General features: G+C 51.2%; 1 long non-coding RNA gene across 1 annotated transcript; it reads right to left on the minus strand.

Moving 5' to 3' along the window:
* Positions 1-23372: 23372 nt before the first annotated feature.
* On the minus strand, positions 23373-24418 carry LOC120432910. The gene is made up of 3 exons (XR_005608187.1): positions 24328-24418; positions 24180-24250; positions 23373-23427 (listed from the first exon to the last, which is right to left on the minus strand). It is a non-coding gene; the product is annotated as an uncharacterized LOC120432910 (long non-coding RNA).
* Between the last annotated feature and the right edge of the window lie 2968 nt (positions 24419-27386).

Consider the following 27386-nt stretch of genomic DNA (forward strand, 5'->3'; position numbering starts at 1 on the left):
CGCCAAAATGATAAGAGCGTGGATGGCGGGTACTAAGCGTGTCGGGGTTTGGTTACAGAGGCGGTGTCCCAGCGCGCGCCGTGCAACGACAACAACGAGGTGCCACCGAGAAAGAAGAAGACAAAGACAATGTCACGCACTAGACCGTGGGACCCAAAGAGCACTAAGGTCGGCACGGGCGGATCGCTTTCGCCGGCGGTGTCGTCGTCGTCGTCGTCCTCCTCCTCCTCCTCCTGCTCACCATCACCATCACCGTCAACATCGCGTTTGGCGTACGCGGGGTTGGCTCCGGTCGCTCCGTTGTTTCGACCGGCCACGTTTCACTATGGCGGTCTAGGGGTCGAGGAAGACCAAGAGCAGCAGCAGCAGCAGCACGAGAACTCTGAGGAGGAGGAGGAGGAGGAGGAAGAAGAAGAGGCCGAGGAAGAAGAGCAAGAGGCCGAGGTGGATAACGACTCGACCACTCGAACGCTCGCAGACGAGGAGCGGTACTTGGAGGATCAGGAGGACGAAAACGATGGGGTTGCGGGCCATAGGTGTTTCGCGGAAGAGGAGCACGACTACGAAATGGCATTGCGACTCTGCCAGGACGGTGGCTCGCAAGGCGAGTCGAACCGTCGAGAGGGAGAGGAAGAAGCAGGCGCTGAACCGGGAGAGGAAGAAGCGGGCGCTGAACCGGGGCGGGGGACGTGGGAGCTTCGGCAAGAGGACGACGACGCCGGCCGTGTTGCAGGTGGCGTTCATGATCCTGGTCGCGATCGCAGCCACGGCGCTGTCGGTGAAACTCGTGACGCAGATGTAGCCGATGCTTATGACTATGACGATGACGAAGAAGACAAAGACTATGAAGAAGAAGAAGACGTCCTCGCCGATGATGATGATGAAGAAGAAGAAGACGTCCTAGCCGATGATGATGACGATGACGATGAAGAAGAAGACAAAGACTATGAAGAAGAAGAAGAATTAGAAGAAGAATTAGAAGAAGACGACGACGACGACGACCTCGACCCGCGAGGACGAGGCCCCACCGAAGAGGCCGTGGCGGCGGCGCGAAACAAGGCCTCCTCATTCATGGCCTACTTTCCGCCAGAGATAGAGGACTCGGTGATCGCCATGACCAACCTCGAAGCGGACAGGCGCAGGCCCGCCATTGACGGGTGGAAGCCCATGGGGCGCGTCAAGTTCCGGGCCTACGTGGGGCTGCTGGTGCTCGCCGGCGTGTACAGGTCCCGGGGAGAGGCCTGCGAGAGCCTGTGGGACGCCGAGAGCGGCAGGTCCGTGTTCAGGGCCGCGATGCCGCTCAAGACCTTTCGAGCCTACTCGAGCGCGCTGCGCTTCGACGACAGAGAGACCAGACGGGCCGGGCGAGGCGAGGGCGGCGGCGGCGGCCACGGCTACGACAAACTGGCCCCCATCAGAGCCGTGTGGGACGAGTGGTGCGCGAGGCTGCCCGCCATGTACCGCCCGGGACCGGAGGTCACCGTCGACGAGAGACTGGTGCCGTTCAGAGGTACGTACGTGGTGCGTGTTGTGTGTGTTGTGTGTGTGCGTGCGTGCGTGACTGGGGGGACGAGAGGAGGAAGAGGAGCCTGAACGGCGACAACAATGCTAGCTCGCTTTGTTGTATTCGTGTTGGGTTCTGCGTGTGTGCTTTTACATGACTCTTTATATCTTCCACGCTTGCAAGCGCGTTCTCTGTCAAACTCACGTCTCTTCTTCCGTTTCTGCCCCAATCTCCCACACTTTCCCACACATCGCTCTGGGGGAGATGAGAGGAGGAAGAGGAGCGGGGGACAGCGACAACGCTAGCTCGCTTTGTTGTATTCGTGTTGGGTTCTGCGTGTGTGCTTTTTCCACGCTTGCAAGTGCGTTCTCTGTCAAACTGACGTCTCTTCTTCCGTTTCTGCCCCAATCTCCCACACTTTCCCACTCTCTCTCTCTCTCTCTCTCTCTCTCTCTCTCTCTCTCTCTCTCGCCATCAGGAAGGTGTCCGTTCAGACAGTACATGCCCAGCAAACCGGCCAGGTACGGGATCAAGATATGGGTGGCGTGCGACGCGCGTTCCAGCTACGCGTGGAAGATGCAAGTCTACACCGGCAAGCCCGACAAGCGCGGCCCTCCCGAGAAGCACCTGGCCACTCGAGTGGTCGTGGACCTCACCGAGGGACTGGCGCCGGGACGCAACGTCACGTGCGACAACTTTTTCACCTCGCGCGAGCTCGCCGACAGGCTCTATCGCGAAAGAGGCCACACCGTGCTGGGCACTCTGCGATCGAACAGACCCGAGATCCCCAGAGAGCTGCGCTGCGTCAAGGACAGGGCCGTGGGCTCCGTGGAATCCGTAGTACTCGGCGGCTCCGCGGGACCGAGAAGAGGAGGAGGAGGAGGAGGAGGAGGAGGAAGAGGGCCAGACACGATCATCCTCTCCTACGTGGCCAAGAAGAACAAGAACGTGCTGCTCCTCACCACCGCTCCTCGCTACCACCACCACCACCGCCGCTCCGGCCCCGAGCCCCGGCCTAGCCGCAGCAGCAGCAACGGCAACAGCAACAGCAGCGGCGGCAAACCTCCCTTGGTGCTGCATTACAACCGCACCAAGGGAGGCGTCGACAACCTGGACAAGGTCGTGAGCACGTACAGCTGCAGGAGAAAGACCTGCAGGTGGCCCGTGGCCCTTTTCCACAACATGGTGGACGTGGCGGCATACAATGCGTTCGTGCTCTGGAGGGAAATTCACCCCGACTGGATGGCGGGCAAGCTCAACAAACGAAGGCTCTTCCTCGAGCGGCTGGGCAAAGCGTTCGCGCGCCCCATGATCGAAGCCAGGGCGTTGGCGCGAGGAGGAGGAGGAGGAGGAGGAGGAGGAGGAGGAGGAGGAGGCCGTGTCGCGGCCCGAGGTACTACTGCTACTACTACTACTGATGAGGCCGACGATGCCGATGCTACGCTGCGCGACTCCTCTCCGGTCAAGAGGCGAAGGTGCCGCGTGTGTCCCAGGAGCAAAGATGTCAAGACCAAGATCCTGTGCCACGAGTGCCGAGTGTACGTGTGCACCAACTGCGCCGTCACGTACTGTCCCAACTGCGCCGCTTCACGCACCGCCGCTTCCCAGACGCCGCCGACTTTGTAATAACACAAGCGCCCCGAGGGGGTCCTAGCGACCCCCCATCATCATCATCATCATCATCATCGTCGCCGTCGTCATAACAACACATATGCCCGAGGGGGTCCTAGCGACCCCACCACACCCTATCATCATCATAACACATATGCCCGATGGGGTCCTAGCGACCCCCCCACACCCTATCACTATCACCATCATCATCATCATCAACACCATCATCAACATCAACATCAACATCATCAACATCATCATCATAATAACACACACGCCCCTCGGGGGTCTCCACGCCCCACGCCCCGAGAACAGGAGGGCGGGCGCACAAGGGTTAAGGGAAACAGGCGCCTCAACGACAACGCTTTCTCAACGTTGTAATAAAATACACGGCCTCAGGGGGGCGTTTTAAAAACGCACTACCCTGTTGCACACGGCCCTAATGGCATACCCCCGCGAGCCACGCCTTTCCGCCTGCGGCCGAGATCTGCCTAGTTGAAATAACTGCGTTTTCGCGCAGGCTCTATGGACGTGTAACGTCTATGTAATATGTTCATTAACTGTAAAGCAGAGAAAGGAAACGGCTTGTAACAGAGAGAAAGGAGACGGCTTTTTCATAGGACGTATCAGCCGATCGCAGTCTCTGGTTTCACCATGAACGCGTTTGACCGCAGCGAGACATACCTGGGACTGCTCGTCATGTGCGGCTTTGTCCTGTTTGACACTCAGCTCATTATCGAGAAAGCAGAGAACGGGGACAAGGACTACATCTGGCACTGTGTGACCTTGTTTTATGATTTCATTAGCATTTTTAAGAGACTGATGATCATCCTTTACACGAAGGAGAAGGACAAGAAGACGGTTTCTGAACGTATTCCGTGCAAGATAATACCGACCGATGTGTGAAATGAGTGCATGTGTGCTGTTACATTGCCTGAAAGAACACAAATGCTGTATGGTTTTGTTCATGATTGTTTTATTCTTGACAATAAACAAAGACAACAACATTTTATGTGAGTCGTTTGTATGCTTGGTGAACAAGGTTATGCTAGAGAGGAGGTTAATGCAGAGCTCCGCGTCTCGCGTTAGCCGGCATTCTGAGGACTTCGCGATTCCTCAGCTGCAATACGTTGATGTCGTCAGGCTCAGCGATGGCTGGCTTGTCATCACTGTCGGTACTCTGACAGGCAGGTTGGTTCAGCCGCAATACGTTGGTGTCGTCGGCCTCGGCGATGACTCGTCCGTCTGCGGTGTCCGTGCTGTGGGAGGCAGTTTGATTCTCAGCATTGTCGGCCGCATCGGAGGCCATTAGCTCTGCGCTCAGAGCGTATAGACAGATGTAGCCCGTTACCTCCGTCATGATATTCCAGACTGGGTCGATGTCCACAACGCCTTCTCTCAAGATGCGAGCGGTCTCGCTGGGACACTTAGCAGTAGGCTCTACCTTGACTCGCACCGTGAAGTCGTGGTCCATTTCGAGGGTGAACCACATTTCGTAATCGTCTTCGGACAAGCCCGCATTGTCGTGGCCTTTGCATCTGGGATCGCCCGAAGCCTCGTGTAACTTGTCAACAAACCTTGATATTGTCCTGGCGGTGACATACAAATCCTTGGTGTACTCGGCATGGTCAATGGGGCGTTCGTGCACGTAACGGAGCATAGCCAAACACCAGCTGTTGTTCCCCGTAGCACTCAGCGAGTGTCTATACAGACAAAAGTCAGACATCATGACCTTGAAAGTTACAGTAAACGGCTCGACCGTCTTGGCAAACTCTGCGAACGTGTCCAAGTAGACCTGGCGTTTTGCATTAGAAGTCGCTGACCAGTGCGCACCGTCCAAGAGCACTAGCTGTCCGGTCGGGTTCATCTCGGTGTATTCGTGTTATGCTGCTATCCTCTGCAAAACTCCTATGTCTGCGTGACGGTGTGACTTGTTCGAATGCTGGTGAGCGTAGAACCAGGGGTTCGGTTTTATGTATTCAGTTTAACCACGGGTGGGGTTTTAGCCGACATTACAGAGGTGTAAGTGGTTCAATGTTGTTGTGAAACACACAGTCATAGACACATTTGGTTGCGCATAAGGTTGTGTACACAGTTTTATTTCAGCGAGCGTCCACATCACAAAACAGACGTCATTACACATAAGAGTTGTCACAGACACAGTGAACCGTCAGCGCGCACATTGCGATATGATGCCTTTGTAGATATGGTATGGATACAACACAAGGGAACGTACAACTCAACACAGCTCGTAGTTCATTTCATCGGCCTCGGGTATTTACCGTTCACCCGGTACAGGAGTTGTAGGGGTAGGTGGGGGTGGTTTACGGATCGGCTGTGCGTGCAGGCACTCCAACTTGCGACTCTCGTTTCTGTTTATGCTACAAAAACAAACGGCGAGAAGGAACGCTGTCAGATATGAATGGTCCATGAGATAAGCATTCTACCAATATGTATTTTGCACATCGGACAGACTCGCGCGAGGTTCAGCGTGTGCACCTAACTCATCTTTCCCAGCACGATAATATCCGCTTGCCTCTAACCCCCTCAGTGGACATGCACAACAGCTGGGTAGAATTGTCAGGGTTTATCCTGGTGACCCTGAGGCAAGAAACGTATAGTATCTTAAATCACAGTTTTGCAGATCAAGCTCCAACTGTAAGATGTGGAAACACGCACTTGGAAACTTACACCAACTCCTCTCTATCACAAGTTGCCCGCTGTGGGAAGACTTGGAAATCCGACAGTCTGCCTTTGACTGCCTGGGTCCTGGGGCAAGCGCAGCGTCCGGGCGTAAATGCAGCTACAGGGAAGTGTATGGTTGCAGTGAGGTTAGCGTAATAGCGTAATAAAACAGACACTCTCCTAGACTGTACTAAGCAACAAATGTACAATAAGTAACAACGTCACTTATGGTTGAACATTACATTCTGTGAAATTTACTAACCCTGATACAGGTCCATGTAAGCCAGAGCTACGACAAACGTCAAACCCGCACATCGCCACTTTAGGGCCATTGCTCCTTGTGGCAAAAATCAGACAATGAGCATATAAAGCGCCCTGTTTACATGTCAGGACTTGCCCATACTCACATATAGTATGGTTAATACCATCTGTCAATGAGATATATTCTAGGTAATTATTGTCCAGTTTTACTGGTTTGTGCTGCATACAGTCAGAGGTCAGTGACCATCTGCAACATAGACACCGGTACCACGGTCAGGATTGTGCACTGTGTACTAGCGTGACAACGAACGCATGTGCGATCGGTTGTGTTCGTGTGTGTGGAGACACAAACAATCTCTGGTCATTGCCAAGTGTTTAATTTCAAACAGTTACACAGTATATCGTACAAGGTGCATTGACAGGAGCATGTTTTATTTTCATTTAGTAGCACAACCACATGGTTAGTAACTTTTGTCACAACGCATGGCATCTCGGTGATATGAATGAAATGTTATCACGCCTGTATGAACTCCTTGGGTGATTTGATATAGACGTATCATAGTTGCACATTAGATGGAGATTATGCCCTCGTCCGCTCCTTCGTGGTCGAACAGCACCGCAACGTGACACTGCGTAGTACCCAGAAGTCCTCCAGCTGAAAATGTCGCCGTGCACTCTAGACCTTGCTGTGTAGACTTCATCGTGCACCGACGACGTTCGGTCCCGCATGTGACCTGCAGTCTCGAACGAGTGTCCTGTGCGGGTGGAGAGCATCGATACACACAGTGGATTCCACTCCGGCCATCCCTGTTACATTGGAAACGTACAGGGTGTGTACAGGTCGCAGACCGAGACAGAACCCTGCTCCACTCGCTCCACAGTATGCCTGCGGTGTTCTGTTGCGGTCGGACGCGTGCTCTAATGGTGTAGTTTAAGGTCGGAAGATCTTGGATGTGAGCTACACAACTCTTGCCATTCTCACATTGGACGGTATGCACCTGGCTCGGCTCATCGACACCGGTGACGGTCCATTCAGTCTCCGCGGTATAGTTCACAGCCCAAACTGTAGAAAATGGACCCAAAGTCACTTCGTCCAAACTCACGGACAGAGTGGGGCTGGCCATCTTTACTCCACATTGAGGATTGACCTGGCTGTTTGTTTCTCGTATGCCAGCTATATTAAGATGTACCCTGCAATTGTGTTGTAACGCATCAGGGCTCGTGAGTTCCACATCACACTTCATAGCCCCATAACGCCAGCTACTGCTACTCCATTGGGTCCCATCGTCTTTGTCGTATTCAGGTATACATACGTGCTCTTCGGTTCCGCATATAACCTCCGATAGCACTCTAGCCTGTGGCTTGTAGTACAGATGGTCTTCGGCGTACTGGTATATCACTGTCAGCCGCCTGCTACCGTCCGTGATCAGATGAGACACCACAGGAGGCCTGCAGTCTAGTGGTGGACACGGAGATTTCCAAGCGGGCTGAGCCAACACAGGTCCCATTAGGACAAGGCCAAGAGTAGCAATCGCAGTAAACCAACGCATTGTATTGACAGTCGGTCGTGTGTGTGTGTAAGTTGGTGTAAAGACAAGGCTTATATCCTCGAAGGGTGTAGTACAGCAGAAGAGTATCCACCGACCTGCATCGCAAAGCCGGCCGACCTGCAGCGCAACGCCGGCCGACCCGGAGCAGGAGCTTGTTAACAGGACAGCAGAGGACAGCAGAGTTGCGCTGTGTCTACAGTCATGTCCTTGGCAAATAAGCACATCGTGGCTGGTATTGTACGCCCCACGACCCCGGACTCCAAGCGGGCATTACCCCGGGCCGCGTACATGAAGCGTTTCCATGTAAGCAAATGGAAATGTGGACAGTATGATCGAACCAAGACGCTGGCGGTGGTGCACGCATTGGTGCCCGAACGGAAGCTATTTGCCTACTGTGAAAAAATACAAAAAACCTTCCTCTCCTGGTTACCACCGTATAACAAGACGTTGTGTTCAAAGTTATCGCTTCAAGACATTCTAGACTGCGAACTTCATCGCGGGGCCGCTTACTTTATCAACACCGTAGACTTCACCGGCCCCGATCCAAGAGACACGGATTACGCCGAAAGGTCTTCCACTGAGCCTACATTCGGCTTACAGATCCAAAGCTACAATGCAACCGTGCCCACTGGACGTCCTAACTCGTGGGAGACCACGCGTACACCTCTCATGGACGATTACACCCGACGTGAAATGGGACTACCTCCCCGGCGGGGGTCTTCTGCTACAGTGCCCGCCGCGGTACAAAGACCTGAGCCTGGGAGCTACAGGGCGGACGGACCGTCCGTGCCGCAGGAGGTAATCGACGTGGACGGACCATCCGTGTTGCAACAACAACAACAATCGACGCATCTTTCAATGAACCCCAACCGTCAGCGTCCTCTACGCCACCTGTGTCAATCGGAAGAGCTACGGATCTGTACACGTGTCCCTGTTGTTACGAATGGACACACATGTGTGTGTTTAACTGTGGACACATTGCATGCGAGAATTGCATCCTGAAAAGCGTGACAGTGTCAGGGATGCGAAGGTGTTTCTACTGTAAAATCCGGTGGACGTGGTATCGGTTCGTCCGTATGAGTAGCGTGTCACAGGATGTCTGTTCGGATTGTGCTAAGGCTAAGATGTACATCAAGCCTTGCGGTCACGCTAGCTGCGAATGTCCTAATCCTGTGTGTTCAGAATGTGCACGCGGAGAAACGGTCAGGTTGTATCTTTCAGTGTAACATGTGTCACGCATAGACATAGTCTCGCGCACCTGTATTCTACTATGTTTTAGCGAGAGACTGGGCATATGTGTCTGCTTGCATTGTGATGTTTGTACATGTATGTGTTGACATTGTAATCACCATTTGTCAAATAAACCAAAAAAAACCCACAAAGGGGTTACCACGTATCAGCTTGAATTCTGTATCATCAGCTACGTATGATGTGCTGTATAATACCAAAACATTCACAGACTCGGTTTATAGTACGTACAAGAAACTTTATTTGGGTTTATGTACAGTCTGGGGTAGTAACAACAGATTTGGTCTTTACGTGACCAACAGTGTATATTATTTTTGGGAGATCACATTGACAAAAGGAAGACATTCACTCAAACACAACCACCGTTCTGACTCCACGGCACCGACGGCCCTCCTGATCGGTGCGAGTACCAACGTACACCCACACAGGTCCGCTAATGTGAACCCTGCCTGCTGCCGTTATGAACACAGACGCGTCTCCTCTGCAAATCGTCAGCCCCCCAAGGACCGATTGACCGGTGTGTCCCGCCCTGCGCGTCTCCACATTAGCTGGAGGTCGGAACCGTTGTTCACTCTCAGGGTTAAGGGAATACCAGAACTTGTTATATTGATATTGTATATCCGGGGTGGTGGGACGTATGTAAAAGTCCACTGTCATGGAGCCATTTACCTCAATCTTCAGCCCAGGCTGGGGTTCCAGTTTCGTGTACCCAGGTCTTTCCATCACCTCGGGTTCTCCCACCGCCGATCTGCCGTTTGGTTCTATGAAGTTAGAGGCGATAATGCATACGCCGTGGTCGCGCTGATCGGGGTCATCGCCGGGAGCGTAGACGACACAGGAGCGTTCGTCTTTCTTAAGGTGCACTCGCAGTTCATCACGTTCAGCTGGGCCTTTGGCAAGTGACTCCAGGTTGTCAGCTACTGCAACGTTGCCTTTTGCCGTAATGTGGTACGTGTCTCCCAAACGCACACTCCCACTGGATGTGGACACTACAATGTCGGTCGGCAATGATGTGAGGTCACGCCCGAGTGAACATGGGTAGGCTTCCGATTTACAGAGGTTGGGGTGGATTCCAATGTTCACGGGTCCCTTGACGCTAATGTTATCGTATGTTGGAGTATTACACCCCGTACCTCTCGGGCATGTTTTAACGAGGAACGCATTACCATAGTGTCTCTGTACAGGTACCGCGACCTTACTGTCCATGGTTTCCAGATAATAGCAGCACTCACACAGATGAGCTGCATAACATTCCAAATAGCTGGCTTTATTCTTCATCGTCAAAACGCCTGTGGTTTGGCGATGTCCGACCCGCAGGTCGGCGAGGACCGACCTGTGGGTCGGCGAGGACCGACCTGTGAGTCGGCGAGGACTGTGCTGTGAGTCGGCGAGGACCGACCTGTGGGTCGGCGAGGACCGTGCTGTGGGTCGGCGAGGACCGAATTGCCTCTGATCTGCGCGAGTGTTGTTCACAAGACAATGTATATTGTTCCAAGACACTAACATGAATTAAGGTATACACGGGTACAGTAAATTAGACGCGGGCCTCTGTGAAACGAAAATTAAGCCCAAGGTCCATCGGTTTCTATAGAACCCAAACCAATCCGAGGCACAGTAATAGCGTCAGGTTCCATAATGCATATGTAGCAGCTTCGTTGGTGTCCGCGGCGTAGTTGGTAGTATCCGCAGCTGTTGGTTGCACCAAGACCTTACGTGTAATAGTCAGGGTAATCTTGGTCTGGAACTCGACTTTTGGTATGTGACAGTCGTACGGACCCGCATCCTGTAAGCGTAGTCGTGTTATCAGAATAGACAGGTTTCCGTGCTTGTATTCGTCTTTGAAACTCACTACCCGGCCCCTGAACCTAGGGTCTATCTTATCAGGGCTCCCGTTAACGATATCCAACACGACCCTATCGTCCTTATCCCTCCAGAAAGCAGTGACCGGTTGAGTCAGCACACCCTCGCGGTAGACGCAAGGCAACAGCACCTGACCATCCTCGTCAGCCACGTAGCGGTTTGCAGTCGACAGAGTGGCAGTGTCCGAAAGAAGCACGAAGAGCAGCATCAAGCCCAACATCACGGCTCGAACGATCGGAGGTCCTCACTATTAGACTGCCAGCAACACACTAAAACGGATTTCGGTATCTCAGCGTTGTAAGCAGGACACGGTCTCCAAGTGCTAGTTGTTTGGTCGGCGGCTAGGCTGAGTCACACGCCGTGCTTGGCGAAAGTGGTGCGACTATGGCAATTGCGACTGTACATCAACTGGAAAGGGAAATCCCAGGCCTGGAGTCTCAAACGCAACCCTTTGTGTCACAACCAACGTTCGCCCCAACATTGTTCACCTGGGGACCCTTTGTGTCACAACCAACGTTCGCCCCAACATTGTTCGCCTGCGGATTGCACAAAGACACGTTTGGCCTCGGGTCGGACGAACAAGGGTTATCCACACAGGAGATTTTCGAGAAACGGGCGGGAGAGCACGCGTATGCTGCCAATGCGCCACATGCGCCTCGTGTTCAAATAATACAAGGAGAAGCCGTTGTGGTAACGCACACGGACAATAACCAGTGGCACAACAGTCCATCGGAGGAGCAGATACTGGCGGACAGTACCATAATGACACCGATGCCCCACAGCCACGACACGTACAAATGTAACGACTGTGATGTGATTCTCGCAGGATACAAGAGCGGCACGATGAACGTGGAAGAGCACATATGGAAGGGGTCCGCTCGGTGTCGATACATTAAAGCTAAATTCAAAGGCCGAGAGAACCACTTGATCGCCTTGCACGGAAACGTGCGATTCAACAAGGGCCTCGTGGCACTGCCGCAATATCTCCTGTGCTCAAACCAGGGCTATGTCACCGTTGCCGGTCGCAGACACTGTGTAATATGTTCGATGGCCGAAACGACCAAGTATACCTTTGGGAACAGACATTACTTAAATTGCAGCACCGTGGCCGACATGATGACCCGAAAGGCTAAAACCTTAGCTCTCGATACACCCGTGTTCCGCCACGTGCGAACTGGGGAATTTAAACCCACGCGTGAATCCGCGACCTGGACGGACTGTGCGTTCCAGGCGGACCCTGCCAATATGCATCACGTATCGGGCACCGTGGAAGAGCGCAACTGCGATGCGTGCGGCATACGAGTAAAGGACTTTGTTGAAAACGACACACTGCTAGGCGAGCACATCTACCATGTGTACAACCAGGGATGTCTTTGTCCTTACATCGAGGATAGATTCCAAGGGAAGTGGGCCAACCTACGTCTCATTCTAGGCTACGAGCGTTACAGGAGAGGCCAGATCGCGTTCCCTGAGGCACTGGCGAAGAACAGCTACGGTTTTGTAGAAATCAACCGTCGCTATCGATGTGTCATTTGCGGAGCGTCCGCTGACTACGGGACGCACTACACCTCGAAGCAACAACACAGGATTAATTGCAATGACATCAAGGACTGTGTCTTGATGAAGCTGCGTTACTGCAAACTGACCATGTAGAGCTAAATCAAATGTTGTGTATTTTGTATATATATATATCTGTGATTAAACACCGTGTTGTATATCCACTTTTGTGTGTACGTGTTATGTGTTCCTGAACTTTGTTCAGTCGACATTTCATGGACTTTGTGGGCACGAAAGGCAGTGTAAACACAACAAGCCGAACCAGTACGCGTAGGTGGTGGGTAGCACAAGGAAAGAACAACAGCGTGGCAGAATGTTTACAATTCCTTTTATTTCAGATACACAAAACACATTTATAATCATAAATGTAGGTGCACAGTGATGTAGCTACTGCAGGATTCTGATTTAACTGCAAAATAGCTGTGAGAATACTGCAAATATGCATTGATATAAGGTTACACAGACGCAAACCACCAGCAGCAATTAAAATGCAATAAACACTGGAATGTTGTCGTGTAGTCGACCCTCCAAGTCGTAGCTTTGCGCGTAAACCAGAGGACCGATCTGAGGTACGTCAGACGCGGGGCTTTCTAGGCACTCTTCGGCACCGTAGACCCTCTGTGCGCATTCCGATAGTGTGTACATAGGTAGTTCAAGCCATGTCGGATCGTTGGGATTGACTATAGCAGCTCTGTAGTTCACACTCAGGAGTCCTTTGGTCCCCACTAGATTCCCGGCAATGTAGAAGTGACCAGAATCCCTAGTAGCAGACGTGAGGTAAAAGCCTGTTATGTTACCGAGACGCTCCTTGTCTGTCTCGGCCGACTCGCTCGCGATGCTGCACGCCGCGGCCAGCATGAGAACCGGACACAGTCTAGGTTCCATGGTAGACGATCGTCCGTGTTCGTTAGATCTGTACTTGTAGACGTTACCATCTATTGTGATCTCTGAGGACGCCAGATCGTTTGCGCTGTAGCTTACGGTTTTGCGAGTGCCACGCATTGCGTCCGCGGCTTGTGCGTCGGCCGGGGTAGGTACGGCAACATCGTCGACGTACAGCGTGTCCACTATCAATTTGTCGCCCTGGGCCCAAGCGTACCACGACAAGCGAGTCTCCTGAGATCCGTTAGCTGTAAATGCGTTGTTGAACGCAAAGTCCATGTCAAAGTAAAGCTCCGGGCACTCGCCGCCGACATTCATGTCACCGCCGTACCAGCCCGACTCTAGTTTGACAGACCCAGAGTACAACCCGGTAGACTGTATTGTTTTAGCTAAACCCAGCCCGCCTAGACTGTCATGTGTCGGCTCTGCCGTAAAGGGGGTTGCAGGTCGGCCGGACTTGCGCTGCGGGTCGGCCGGCTTTGCGCTGCCGGTCGGCCGGACTTGCGCTGCAGGTCGGCCAGCTTTGCGCTGCAGGTCGGCCGGCTTTGCATGTGTGTGTATATCGCACTTCATTGTAGGCAACACGTAAAGTATTTCAGCTACAATGATCTCCCAATTAATCCTGGCTACACTAGCTGTTTTTGCTAAAGCCACTAGCGAGCACTCCCTCATGTATACGTATACGTACATGAGCCACCCACCCGAAGGAGCATACGACTTTTCCTCCGGCAGGTTTCTAGACGGCCGTTTGATTGCATTTTACAACAGTGACACAAAGGTAAACCGGCCCGAGGTCGACTGGATTCGAGACATAGAATTTATGTGGAACAGGTGCACCTCACCAAGAGAAAGGAGGCATCAATGGTTCGAAGTGAACACTGACATTTTAGTTCAGAAGACGAACCTATCATCCAGTGACAATCATGTATTACAATGGATCCATGGGTGTAAAGCATCGAAAGACAACCGTGGTCTGTGGCACTTTGAGGAAGGCGTAGATTTGTACATGTTCAACGGCGTGGAGTTTCTTGAACTTGACTCTAAATCACGTCGCTTTGTGGGGTTGGATGCCGGCGGTGTGGGAACTGTGGCAGCACGTAAATGGAATTTGGATTATGCTATGTTTGCCATCACCTCCACCTTCTTTCAGGGGCGATGTATGAGAAATCTAATGGAAATGAAATCGGCTGAAGATGCACTTGCGTCTAGATATACACAACACCAGCCGGTTGCATGTACTACAGTTGTGACCCGTGCGCCTACTGTATGTCTGGCATCTGGACTGTATTACCCTGGCGAACAGCACATTTCCCCCCGATCGCCGTTGCAATGAACAACAGTGACACACAGTGTTGCGAGTACAATTTACCGATGGACAGAGAGTACACACTGCTGGCAGTCTGCTCTGTTTCAATGTGAGACAAATGTAAAATGTAATCGTTGTCACATATCATTGGGCCCAAGCGGCTATCTAACACCATGTATGTTAAAACAGATCGCAGAATAAAACTCAAAAGAACACGACTCCTTTGTGTATTATTGTGTGTGTGTATGTCTGGCATCTGGACTGTATTACCCTGGCGAACAGCACATTTACCCCCGATCGCCGTTGCAGTGAACAACAGTGACACACAGTGTTGCGAGTACAATTTACCGATGGACAGAGAGTACACACTGCTGGCAGTCTGCTCTGTTTCAATGTGAGACAAATGTAAAATGTAATCGTTGTCACATATCAATGGGCCCAAGCGGCTATCTAACACCATGTATGTCAAAACAGATCGCAGAATAAAACTCAAAATAACACGACTCCTTTGTGTATTATTGTGTGTGTGTGTGTGTGTGTGTGTGTGTGTGTGTGTGTGCGTGTTCATTTGACGTAACGACCAGTCGGTTATGCGGCATATTGTACAACATGAATTCACAGGTTCATTTCCACAACGCATGGTGTGGTGGTAGAACTGCACATAACTAACTACACGTACTACGACAGTGTACGATGATCTGTACTGTTTACGCATTAGGGCAAAGCCATAGTAGTTTGTGCGCACAGACTATATGTACAACAGAATAGAGCGACATGGCCGTAAAGTCGCTTTGTAGTCTACTGAAAAAACCCGGTGTTCAGCACGCAGGGTCAAACAATGCCCAAGTCACGAGAACTCCTCAAGACGACTGGCACGACGACGTGATATGTCCGACCGTGAGTTTACACGGCAGTTGTAACAACTTGGCTATGGGAACCATCCATTTCAAGCACGTCGCGTCCCAGATCATGGACGGTGTTTCCTCGGGGCCGAAGGTTGGAGACGTGTGTGTGAGGTTCATGCCGGTCACACCCGGGGACGGGCAGCACTGTGGTATCGTGGACCTGTACAACAGTAACGTCGCGGAACCCAGCAGCGTGATGGCGAAAAGGTTGATGTGCGGGTACGTCGGTATGGAAGAGCTGTACATTCCTGCTATGCCAATACACTTTCTGGTGTCAGAATGGAACAAATCGTTGAGTCGCTTCCACGAAATGATCAGATGCGACGACGCTTCCCGCTCAGCTCGCTCTCTCGAGATCCGCAGAGCTGCGGTGATGCGTAACGTGATGAACATGGCATACAAAAACGTTCCGGTGTCAAGCGAACACCTTTGGTTTGCAATACACTGTATTGTAGCTAGGCCGCATCTGGTGAAAGAGGTGCTACAGCTGGTAGGTTCGATCGGATCCGTCCTCGGCGATATGTGTCACACGGGCGAGGTTCAGGCTACGACCGTGCCCCGTGACAAGGGGGCTCCGTCAGCTATAAAATTGTACCTGGTGGCCAAATCGTCTTCTTCGGGGAAGCGCGTTCTTCTAGAAGACCACGCGGGTGTCACCCTCACTCTCGTGTGGGCCGTAGACGAGGACGAACTCCTTTGCGATTACCTTCGGAATAGCGGACGATGCTACTACGTGCACATCGGGACCGAACACGGCCATACCTTCCGATGCAACGGATCTTGCGTGTGGCGTTACTCAGATCACGTCGGATTCCAGACGATGGTGGCTGTAGCTGATACTGCGGTATCTCGCTACCAGGACTCTGAGTTGTCCGGCTCTGAGTTATCCGGCAACACAGCAGATTCCGCTAGACTCTTAAGGCGTGCCTGTTGACTGTCGTCAATGCGGTATTAATTCACGGTGATAACACCCCAAAAACGTACATTGCGAGAACAACCATGCTTCCCAGAGCGCATTTGCCCGATCGGGAGTTAGTGGTATCTGTCATACTGAATAAAAACATGACGACGTTGGCCATTCACCCGTTATACCTCCCTCCTGTGGTATGTTGGATAAATACCACGAACGAACAGGTCCGCTTTTGGAAGCTGAAGTTGTACATGGTCTTACGGTTACTTTCAACATGTCTTATTCTTATCACTGTAGTGGCCCACACTCTGCGTTTGTACAGTTGGGAGTTGCTGAGCGGCGTAGCGGCGATCTGGTCGCTATCGGTGTGCACAACTCTGATTTGGGGTTTGTACATCGGTGCCACGTGCGCCTCGAGACGAAACGACTACGACCACAGTAAAGGCCGCTTGCATCCTGATTTCGGCGTATCTAAAACATCTTCATTTGCACTATGCTTTCAATTGCTCGTGGCCTACATGTGCACGTGTCTGTATTGGAGGACCTGCCACGAAGGCAAATCTACTCCCGCCGACGCAGCGGAGTCACACCTGTACGTGTGGACGATCGGCGTGTTTGTGTGGATTAACGCAGTTGGATTCGTCCGGCTGTTTAGGCACATATAACGAGCGTTACGCACAGAAACGGCAAGAGAACACCATAATGGGAGTTAAGGTAAAAATGCGAATGTGCGCCATCGGATTATGTAGCGTGCATGCCTTGTGGACATTGGCAACCGCTCCAGCGTTGGACGACTGGTACTACGGATATAGGATACTATTTCTTCTAGCAGAACTGAAAGCCATGTGGTCCTTTTGCACCGTGGAACTTAAGATGCTAAGCGAGACGATCAGGCAATTGCAATACTCTGCCGTAGCGACAATGGGTAACGCAGAGGTTTTAGCACTTTGCAGAGAAGATCGTGCATTGCACACCACTTTCGACGACCGACGTGAGCACAATGTATTCCGTAGACAAAAGGAGATGCCGATAATAAGTCGAGACGAGTACAATCCGGCCCCTGTCGGTTGGTTTATCCTATCGCTGCTCCTACTGCTCTACAATACGGCTCATCTGGCGTTTAATCCAGTGACAGATTCATCTGCCCTGTTGTTCGGCATTCCAGCAATTGCGATGTACGTGGTGATCATCAGATTCACGCAGATAGTACTACTACAATGAAACTGCCTGGATACGGTGTAATCTGAAGCCTGTGCTCACAAGGAATGCGGAGTCGCTCTTGGATTTGGATTTCACCACATTAACTCTGCGGGCCCCTGGTATGAGTGTCGAGTACTTTCTGCACGTACGTGCTTACAGATCACCCGGCACCATGGCCGGTGGCATTCAAAGGTACAAGGAGCCGCTGTTTGATTTCATAGCATTAACTCTGCGTGCCCTGGTATTGGCAAATGCTATACTGTGGTTCGGTAAGTGCTATCTGTACGTACGTACGTTCAGAGCGACACCAGCATCATGACCGGTGACACACAGAAAGGCAGATGGCACCTGGGCATCGCATCCTCCTACCACAACTGCGGCGCATTCACCGGACTACGATGCAGGCCCACCGTATTGGACGACAACGACGAAACCGTACCCTGGGACCTAAATCCCTGGCATTCTAAGACCCCGAAAGACAAAGTGCGATTACACCGCCGGGGTTTTGCAACGCAACCGCTGACATCTCGGTGGTTACAAGCGTTACATACAGAGGACACACAAGGCCGTCGAGGGGATCTGCAGAGCAGTAGCAGCAGCACGGAACCCCCAGAGGATTCAATCGAAGAGGATACCCCAGGCAACTCGGAGCGCCGAGAACCCCCAGAGGAAACTGTGGTGACAAAGGACAGGTCCGTGGAACACCGCCTGAAACAGAAAGCGAAATGCCATCGCAAAAGCCTACAAGCTGATCGGCTGTCTCACGGCCACCCTTATCGACTCGACCCCACTTACATCAAGAAGTACTCGCACAGTTCAAATGACTTGCCACGCTAAGTGGATGTGTGTATCTTGCAATGTGAATAAAGTACACTCAACACATGTGGATTGTTTTCATGTCGTTTATTGTTGAGATCAACACACACACACATGCACATACATACATTTATATTGGTAACGCACAAATGTGTTTTTCATGAAAGCCAACGGTTTACATTCAGCTGCGCACAGAACCTCTCCCCGGTATGAATAGGACTAGTTGTGTATCCTTTACAAGCTCTAATAACTTGTCTGCAGGCAAACCCCTGGACGCTTTCCACTATGGTCAGGGCATGGCGTATCACAGTTCTCAAATATTGTTTGACGTGAGTGTTGTCGATAACTGCTTCGACGTTCAACTGGTTGAGTTCTCCGTTCGCGGCATCGGCTGCATTCGCACGACACGGCTCTGGTACACGGTGGTAGCCACCTCCGTTGGCTACCAGGGTAAGCATCGATAGCGTGCTATTTGGCGTGTAAGGCGACATGAGCTCAAACACGTCGAACGCCTCGTCGTCCTTTATAGCACGTAGCAACTCTTCTATGCAGTCTCCTCCGGTTTCGGTGTTCACCCGCCTAGTGGCCAGCAATCCTCCCCATATGCCCTTATTGACATGTAAATCATACCCGGGGTCCAAGGGCGCTTCTAACTGAGCGGTCCTGTCGCGTTGATTCGGTAGCTGTACGGTGAATCGGTCGCCTTGTTGCAATTGCTCGTGGCCCGTGTTGATCAGTTCGACTTCGTACATGTTAGGCGCGTTGAGAAACGGCCTACTGGCCATGGAACTGTTGGCGGAGCACACGGCCACATCCTTTAGAGTTTGAATGTATTCGGCGTTGAGTCCGTGTAGCGTAGGCACATATAGGTCTCCGTCGCGAACAAAGTGGAATAACCCCCCGGGCAAGTCACTGTTTGCTGAATTGTATTTGTAACTGCCGAAAGGAACATCCTTGGAGGGGGGTTTTCTCTCAGTGAGACCGTGCGTGTAGATCCGTATAGGTCGATGTACTCGCGTGGACGACATGGCTTGCTGGCGCTATCCGTGAACACTTCAATCTTTGAATAACAACCTGTTAGCCAGAGTGCGATCGCAGCTGTGCGGTCGCTGTGTAAGGTTAGGCCGAGTCAATATGATTGCCACCGCAGTAAGTACTTCTAGTGCAGTTGTACTGGTGCGACACTTTGACGATCCGAGCAATTTGACCGCGAGCGTATTCATGTCACAATCGGACAAAGGTCCGAACGACCGAGAGAACCAAGGGCACCAACGAGCAACTATGTATGTCTCCAAGTCATCTTGTGCCAACCGCTTAGGCGGTGAATTGTTAGCCGCGAAGGGCATGTCCGTGTGAGCCCCGTTATCGTCGCCAGTGTTTCCCCGCGAGCCGGTTGAACATGTCAGGAGTATCATTTCTTCCAACGTCAGTCTGTGCCAACAATCTCCATTCATCTCGGCCTTGTAAAAAACAAAAACAAAAACCCCACACAAGCACCCTTTCAGCACGAGTAGTTCATCTCCACTCTCTTACGATACATCACCAGGTTGTCGTTGTAAAAATCAACACGTCCGACCTTGTTAGCAAAGTTACAGTTTGTCATCTGTAGGTTCTCTCGGTTCACCACCCTGGTCAACACCACATACACCGAGGGTTTAATAGGCGAGCTCGCAAAGTACTTAGGGGGGTGGTACAGCACCTGACCGTGAACTGTACAGCCTTGACAGTCGTATGTGTTCATGGCCAACAAACACGCCAGCGGGTGGGTGGCCACCACCCAGGTGTGACAGTGCCACTCGGAGGGACTCACTCTGTAGACCGTGCCGCTCTGCGTTCCCCTCACGTGAAACACGTTGAATCCCTGACTCGGTTTTAATGTAATGTCGACTATCACGCCCTCGGTGTCGCTGACTTTTGCCTCGTTCGCCTGCCGCAGAGACTCTTTGGAAGGCAGAAGAGAGCTGGGCCGTCGGCCGCTTGCTATTTGTATCCCGTTCGAATCCATGTGCCATATCAGCCTCACTCTACAGCCGATCCAGAGTCGATCCACGGTGAGATAATCCCTCTCCGTAGGCCGAACACCCGGCCGGTACGGCGGTAGCGAGAACAGTTTCGGCAGGGCCTGAGCGGCCTGTTTCAGAACATCGTACCAGGCGCTAGGGCCTTTGCGCGAGGCACCGCGACGTGTAACCTTGAGAAACCTGTCTCCGGTGCGCGCACGCTTTCGTGTACGCGCGGCGTACGCCGCGCGCGTGTATTCCTCTGCTGTTTATCCTGATGAAATACACGCAGCCTCTCCGGATGGTACGTGGGGTTCATCGTGTCTCTTTCGCTGACAGTCGCTTGACTGGTGAATATCCGTCTTGATTGCTCTGTCACAGTGTTGAATTGAAGATATGTCACAGCCTCGGCGTACTCGGGGTCTTGGAACTGCCTTCTGTTGACAAACAGTGGCGTGCAGTGCGCTAACAACGCCTCGAATCGGCCGTCTTCCCATATCCGTGTAGAAGAACCCACCGGCTGCAGCTGTGAAACGCTCCCCGAGAAAATAACCAAGGGTCCCTTTCCTGGTCCGTAGAACAACTCCATGCAACGTAACGTACGTTCCAGCAGGTCCGCGGTCATCAGGCCGTATTTGTCCACCACGATAACATTGACGCCCAGAAACGGAGGGGCGTCTTGCATGGGAGCCTGCTCAGAAGACTTGGTCGACACCCTTAGTTTTTGAAACAAAGTGCTGCAGGTCGCACACAATTTGGGGCTCGCGGTGACACACGAGTGTCGTTCGTTCAGGTGTTTGTCTTCCATTAGCTTAGAGTCGTACACTTTCGCAAACTTTGCCAGTGCGACACAGTGCAGTTCCCGGTACGTCTCGGTGAACCGCTCCAGCGACAGGTTGTTATCCAGTAGTCCTTTTCGAAATCCCATGAGCTTGTGTAACGTATACACGTTCTTGATCGAACACATTTCCCCTAGGGTTCCTGCGGCCTTGTTTGTCAGGGCGCTAACGGCTACACTCACGTTCATCTTGCTCAGCTGTGCTATCAGCAGCGAAATCGCATACGACTTGCCACACCCGGCATCTCCGCTGAGCAACGCCACTGTCAGCGCACGTCCTCGACGCATATGCAAGCGTATCATAGCCCTGACCCATTCTTCTTGGCAATATCTAGAAAGCGCTAACATGGCCGTGCGTCTGTTATCGACATCACTTTGCTCCGATTCCACGCGCTGTCTTTTCCGAGACAGCTTGCCTGCAGCGGTGCCCGCGGTTCGATCGTCAGACATACTTTTGTTGCGATTACGGCCACGGTGAATCGAACACCACCCGTTTGTCTACTCGGGCAACACTTTGCTGTTGAGACTTATATGCGAGAGCTTGCTGGCTGGTAAATGTAGGGACCCGCCCTGCTTTGCCTTGATCGTTTACCCGGCTCTTGCGTTGTAGAAAATCCGACAGCGAGTCACTCACTTTGAAGGGGTCCTCTGTGTGTTTTACACCATCCGCAGGGGGGTTGCTCACGTGAGAAGGTGCCTCTATGCCTTCGATGACTGATCGCAACGCCCTACTGCGGACGACCTGCGACGACGACGACGACTGTGTTTCGAGATCGCGGACCAATCCTGCAGTCGGAGACATGTACAACACACCTTGCTCCTTTCGAACCTTATAAGCCCTGTCTAGCACACGCTCGAATCGCTCAAAGGCCTTAGACACGGTGTCGCGGAACAGTACGACGTACGCTGTGTACATGGACTTGCCTGTACACAGAGCCATGGTTGTCACGCCGCCTTTACCTGTGCTGCTTAACACAGTCTGAAGCCCGGCTAACACTTCGATGAGCGGGGCGTGCGCCCCATACTCAAACAGCAGCCACGCAAATTCGTCCGCGTCTATCCTGTCCGCGGAGACGTAGTTGTTTCCGTGGGTGCGGGTTCCGGATCGAAACCCAAAGTGCTTCGCGTACCACTGCGGGTCCGTGTGCGAGAGCATAATGTTTATATTTTCCAGCAGCACAGTGAACCCGGTGGCCAGTCTACTACCCATTCTTATCTCGTACAGTTTGTGCAAGACCCCTGCCGGAGTAACGGGCTCCCCCGGTTTGAACATGTGGTCCTCGGGAAGAGTCACCGCTAGATAATGGCTGCCTACCCAGTCTAAGCGAAGCAGGTCGTGGTCCGCTTTGTTCTCGGCGTTTTCAGGAGCCGACGATAGTGTTTGAACTGTGGAGAGTTGAACCCTAAGGGTCTCTCGTTCTTCGCACGCCTCGTCTAAAGCTTGCCTGGTTGCCGCTAGTTCCTTCTTACACGATTCAAGGTCAGCTGCCAGTCGGTGGGAGTGTTGCAGCACATTGGGGCTGTTTGACGTTGAGTCGGACTCGCGCATATCTCGCTCCCGGCGTTGCGTACGCTCCAACTCCAAGGTTTTTTGAAGCTCTGACAATTCACGTTTCAGGCTATGGATTACCCGCGTGTGACACCGATCGTTCTTCTTGCTCGAGTCTTCCTGCTGTCCTGGCTGCTCGCATAAAGCTCGTGTAACAGGTATTACAATTAAATAATATGAGATAGGTATTAAATTATTGTCTTGACAACTTTGGACTAGTATCAGAAGGTTCTAAGTACGACTATGGAGCCTTGAAAGGATCAGCAGAGAAGGAACCACACAATGATAGATAAGATATGATTTAAATAGAAACTGTATTGAAAAGTTGTAAAGTGTACAAACCCTGCCTGTCTAAAGCCGGCTTCCTACAGTGCACAAACGCACATTAAAGGACCCAAAATAAAATCAAAACCAAATATCCTCTTTAAGGAAATTCTCCAAAGAGTTTCAATTAAAGAGCTTCCGCTCCTGTTGCTCAGTCCACTTCTCTTTGGAAAGAGAAATTAGAGTTCCTTGTGTGTGTGTGTTTCTGTCCACTGGTTCTAACACTACCCGGGTAGATTTTTAAAGTGTCAGTCTTATCTGTGTCAAGGGATGTAGTGATAGTCCTGAGGTTCGCTGAAGATGGATCCCACGGCTGGCCACACCGTACTCTGGTCCGTCTACAGTCACTCTCTTGGGATTGGCTCGCACTGAACCCACAGGGTTCAGATCTCAAATGATCCAGTCCTGGTCAAAAACCAATCTATGCACACAGTGCAGAGTGCATACATTACTATTTTATCTATGCTCCTTCCATCACTCATCTTTCAGTCAAGTATTGCTCAAGTATAACAAATTATTTTAGTTATACAATGTCTCAAGCATCATGAAATAACTTGAGTTACATCACACAAGGTTTTAATGCAACAGAAAATATAACTTGTAGTTACCCTTTCAAGAATAAATAAACTTATAAGATTCACTCTCCCATATTTATCTTTTTAACAGCTTGCTTTTAACTGTTCTTCTTTTTCAGATATTTCAACCTGAATTATTTCTCAGAAAAATATATCAACTTCTTTAAACATTAATACATTCAACAGAGTAATGAGATCCCTCACATTTTAAGAACCTTTTGCATCTTTATCAAATGAATTAACTTCTAAGTCAACAAAACTAAAAGGGTGCATTTCAGCACTACATGACGGCATTACTGCTTCTCCAACGTTTTGGAAAGCTAACTAAATCAACTGAATCACAGTAATGTTAGAACACACAGAAATACACAGAAATCGCTAAGCAGTAGCTTAATACTAGTGGTTAGCTGGGCGCTATAGGCCTTAGCACATTTGAATATATTCTTTAGCACTTAAAATTAAATGTCTGCACCACAGTGATGTTACAGTACTTTGAACATAAATATCACAACTCCGACTGGTTGTTTTAAACAGGAAATATGTTAACAGCAGTCAACTACATGTCTTTATGGCGCTAACATTCATGTAGCATCCTTACCGGAGCTCGTGGTGAGATAGCTCGCCTGGCTGACGCAGCTTCCCACGGCCGTATTTCACAGATTTCAGATCCTAATAAATAGCCATCTGTTAACAGCTAGTATGTGAAGATAAATTGCGAGTTTAACTTTTATTTTAGCTTTTCTTACCAGGATCTTTCAGCTAATTTGGCGGTTGCCTCGTGTGTAATGGCTTTCACAACAGGAAATGTTGACTAACAGAAAGTCATCTCAAGGCATACTCGCCTCCTAGTGGCAGGGAGGGAAAATTACACCTCCAACCTTATGCAGCAGCACAACCCACAAATCTGATGTGGGTTACACTCTCCCCTCCTGAACTCTTGCACGTCCCTGTGCATGACAAGGTTCATACAAATGTTTCTTGGGGGGAAAGGCAAGAGAAGAAGCAGGTGTTTCACCTTCATTTACCATGTCATTCCACGCATCAGTCAACCCTTGGAAGAAAGACTTTACCACGGTGACAATTGGTTTCCCCAATTCAGTGTAGTCGAGCCTCATTGGTGGTTGACGATCCCGCTCAGACCTCCTGACATGGATATCAGTGTCAGCACGTTCCTCTACTTCACCACTCTCCTTCTGTCCTCCAGTTCCAGGATCATTCATCACATCCTCCAACCTGTCCGGGAGGACTGGGATTTCTTTAGGTTGGTCCTCACTTAAGTCCTTGACCTCATTGAGCAACTCCTCTTCTCCTGAACTGTCATCCAGCGGCATCCTTTGTCCCTCAGATTCAGTGGATGCACTATCATCCATCTTGGCTTCCACAGATTCATGGAGTTCAGGTGCTGGTACGTCCGCAGCAGGAGGTGAGGTCTGACCATCATCTGGAGTCTGCTCATCGCCACATTGATCTGTTTCATGGTAAATTGATGTGACATCAGGCATAACATTGGCAACTTCTGGAACATCCGTTGACTCGGGCGGAGACTGATGTCAGGTTATTCTTGCCGTGACTAGAAACCTAGGTCTCTTGGGGCATTTTGCGTTGCAGCACCCCCAGTCATCTCAGAGAGTGGTTGTATTTCGAACCAAGCAATGGGAACAATGTCCTCCTCATCTGAAGACTGGTCAAGCTCCGTTGTGCTGTTGGGAGTATTCTGACGTGTCCTAGGCTTTCTAGCTCGTTTGGGCTGAGCACTCCTCCGTTGGTGCAGCAAGAAACCGCATGGGAGTAAGAGGTCGCGATGCAGTGCGCTTGGGACCCTCGCCGCTCTCTGGTCTAACTGTATAGACTGGAAGGTCTCCAGCTTTCTTTACTACCACATGGACTGTGGACTCCCACTTATCAGCGAGCTTGTGCTTTCCTCGAATACGCACGTTTCTGACGAGCACTCTGTCACCAACGCCTAAAGCAGAAGGACTCACTCGCTTATCAAACCGAATCTTATTCCTCTCAGCTACCTTGGCAGCAATCCTTGTGGCAACTTCGTAGCTCTGCTCAAGACGAGATTTAAGGTCCTGTACGTATTGGGAATGTGACTTGTGTCGCTGTTCTTTCACTGGCAACCCAAATGCAAGGTCGACAGGCAACCTTGGCTGGCGTCCAAACATTAGTTCATATGGTGTGAACCCAGTCACCTCACTCTTGGTACAGTTGTACGCGTGGACCAACGGCTTTACAAAGTCCTTCCAGTGGGATTTTCTTGACTTCCCAGAGTGCCAAGCATGTCTAATAGAGTGCGGTTGAAGCGTTCCACCGGGTTGCCCCTTGGGTGGTATGGTGTTGTTCGCGTTTTACGGATGCCCGCAATCTGACAGAGTTCCTTGATCAACCGCGACTCAAAATCAGGACCTTGGTCACTGTGCAGTTTCTCTGGGAATCCATAATGGATGATGAAATTGTCCCACAACCACTTTGCAACTGTTCGAGCCTTTTGATTTTGTGTCGGTCCAGCTACAGCATACTTGGTGAAGTGATCAGTGATCACGAGGATGTCCTTTGTGTTGCTTCTGTCCGGTTCGACAGACAAAAAGTCCATGCATACTAATTCGAGTGGTCGCGTCATCGTTATATTCACCAGAGGTGCAGCTCTCTCAGGTAGAGCTTTCCTGCACACACACCTGGTACACGTTCTTATTTTCTTCTCAATGTCCGAAGCCATTCTTGGCCAGTAGAATCTGGCTCTGACAAGATCCACGGTGCGTTCCTTTCCGTGTGACCCATGTCGTCGTGCAGGCTTCTCAGAACCACGTCTCAAGTTCTTCAGGCAAGACTAACTGATGTTGTGGGTGTCCCTCTTCTAGGCGTGTTCTATAGAGGATGCCATTTCGAGCTCAAACTTGTTCAATTCTCTCAACAAGAGAGGCAGATCTGGAAGCTCAGTCCTTAGACTGGGTGGTGGTTTCACTCCATGCTCAATCTGGGAAATGACATGCTTAATGCACTGATCAGCTCGTTGCTTGTCTCTGAGGTCCTCTTCTGAAAGGTTTGGGATGATGGGTAGTCCTCCAAGCCCGTCCTCATGCCCAAAGCTGTCAGGCACTGCATCTGCAGAAATGGCCAGGCTCTCAACCAGGAGATACTACCATCACAGTCCATTGCATTGTCGGCACAATAAATAAGTTGTCTCTCACAAATGGCTTGAACGACTTCTGGATTAACCACTTCAATGTCTCCTGGGTCAGATAGGTGATGTTGAGTGAAACGACGTATCCTGTCCCACTTTTCTGAGATGGTAGGTCGTCACGCAGATTGCCGTGAGGGCGCCGCGACAATGCGTCAGCATCTCCATTTTGTTTCCCAGGGCGGTACTGGAGCTTAAAAGAGAAGGTGGAGAGTGCAGCCAGCCACCTATAGCTGGTTGCATCGAGTTTGGCAGAAGTAAGTATATAAGTGAGAGGATTGCTGTCAGTGACCACCGTAAACTGATTGCCATACAGATAGTCACTGAACTTCTCCGTCACAGACCACTTCAATGCCAGGAACTCGAGCTTGTGAGCCGGGTAGCGGGATTCACTACGTGATAGCCCTCTGCTAGCGTGAGGCCACAACACGCAGCTGCCCCTCCTGCTCCTGATACAAGGCCGCCCGAGGCCGGTGGAGCTTGCATCCGTGTGTAGGATGTGGGGCAACGGGATCTGCAAAGGCTAGAACTGGGGATGTTGTTAGTTTTTCTATAATCATTTCAAAGGCCTGCTGGCAGGCAGGTGTCCAACGGTCCAGAAATGGTTCTTTTGGGTGGTAGTAC

This window comes from Oreochromis aureus, linkage group 14, assembly GCF_013358895.1.
Source record: "Oreochromis aureus strain Israel breed Guangdong linkage group 14, ZZ_aureus, whole genome shotgun sequence".
NCBI lineage: Eukaryota > Metazoa > Chordata > Actinopteri > Cichliformes > Cichlidae > Oreochromis > Oreochromis aureus.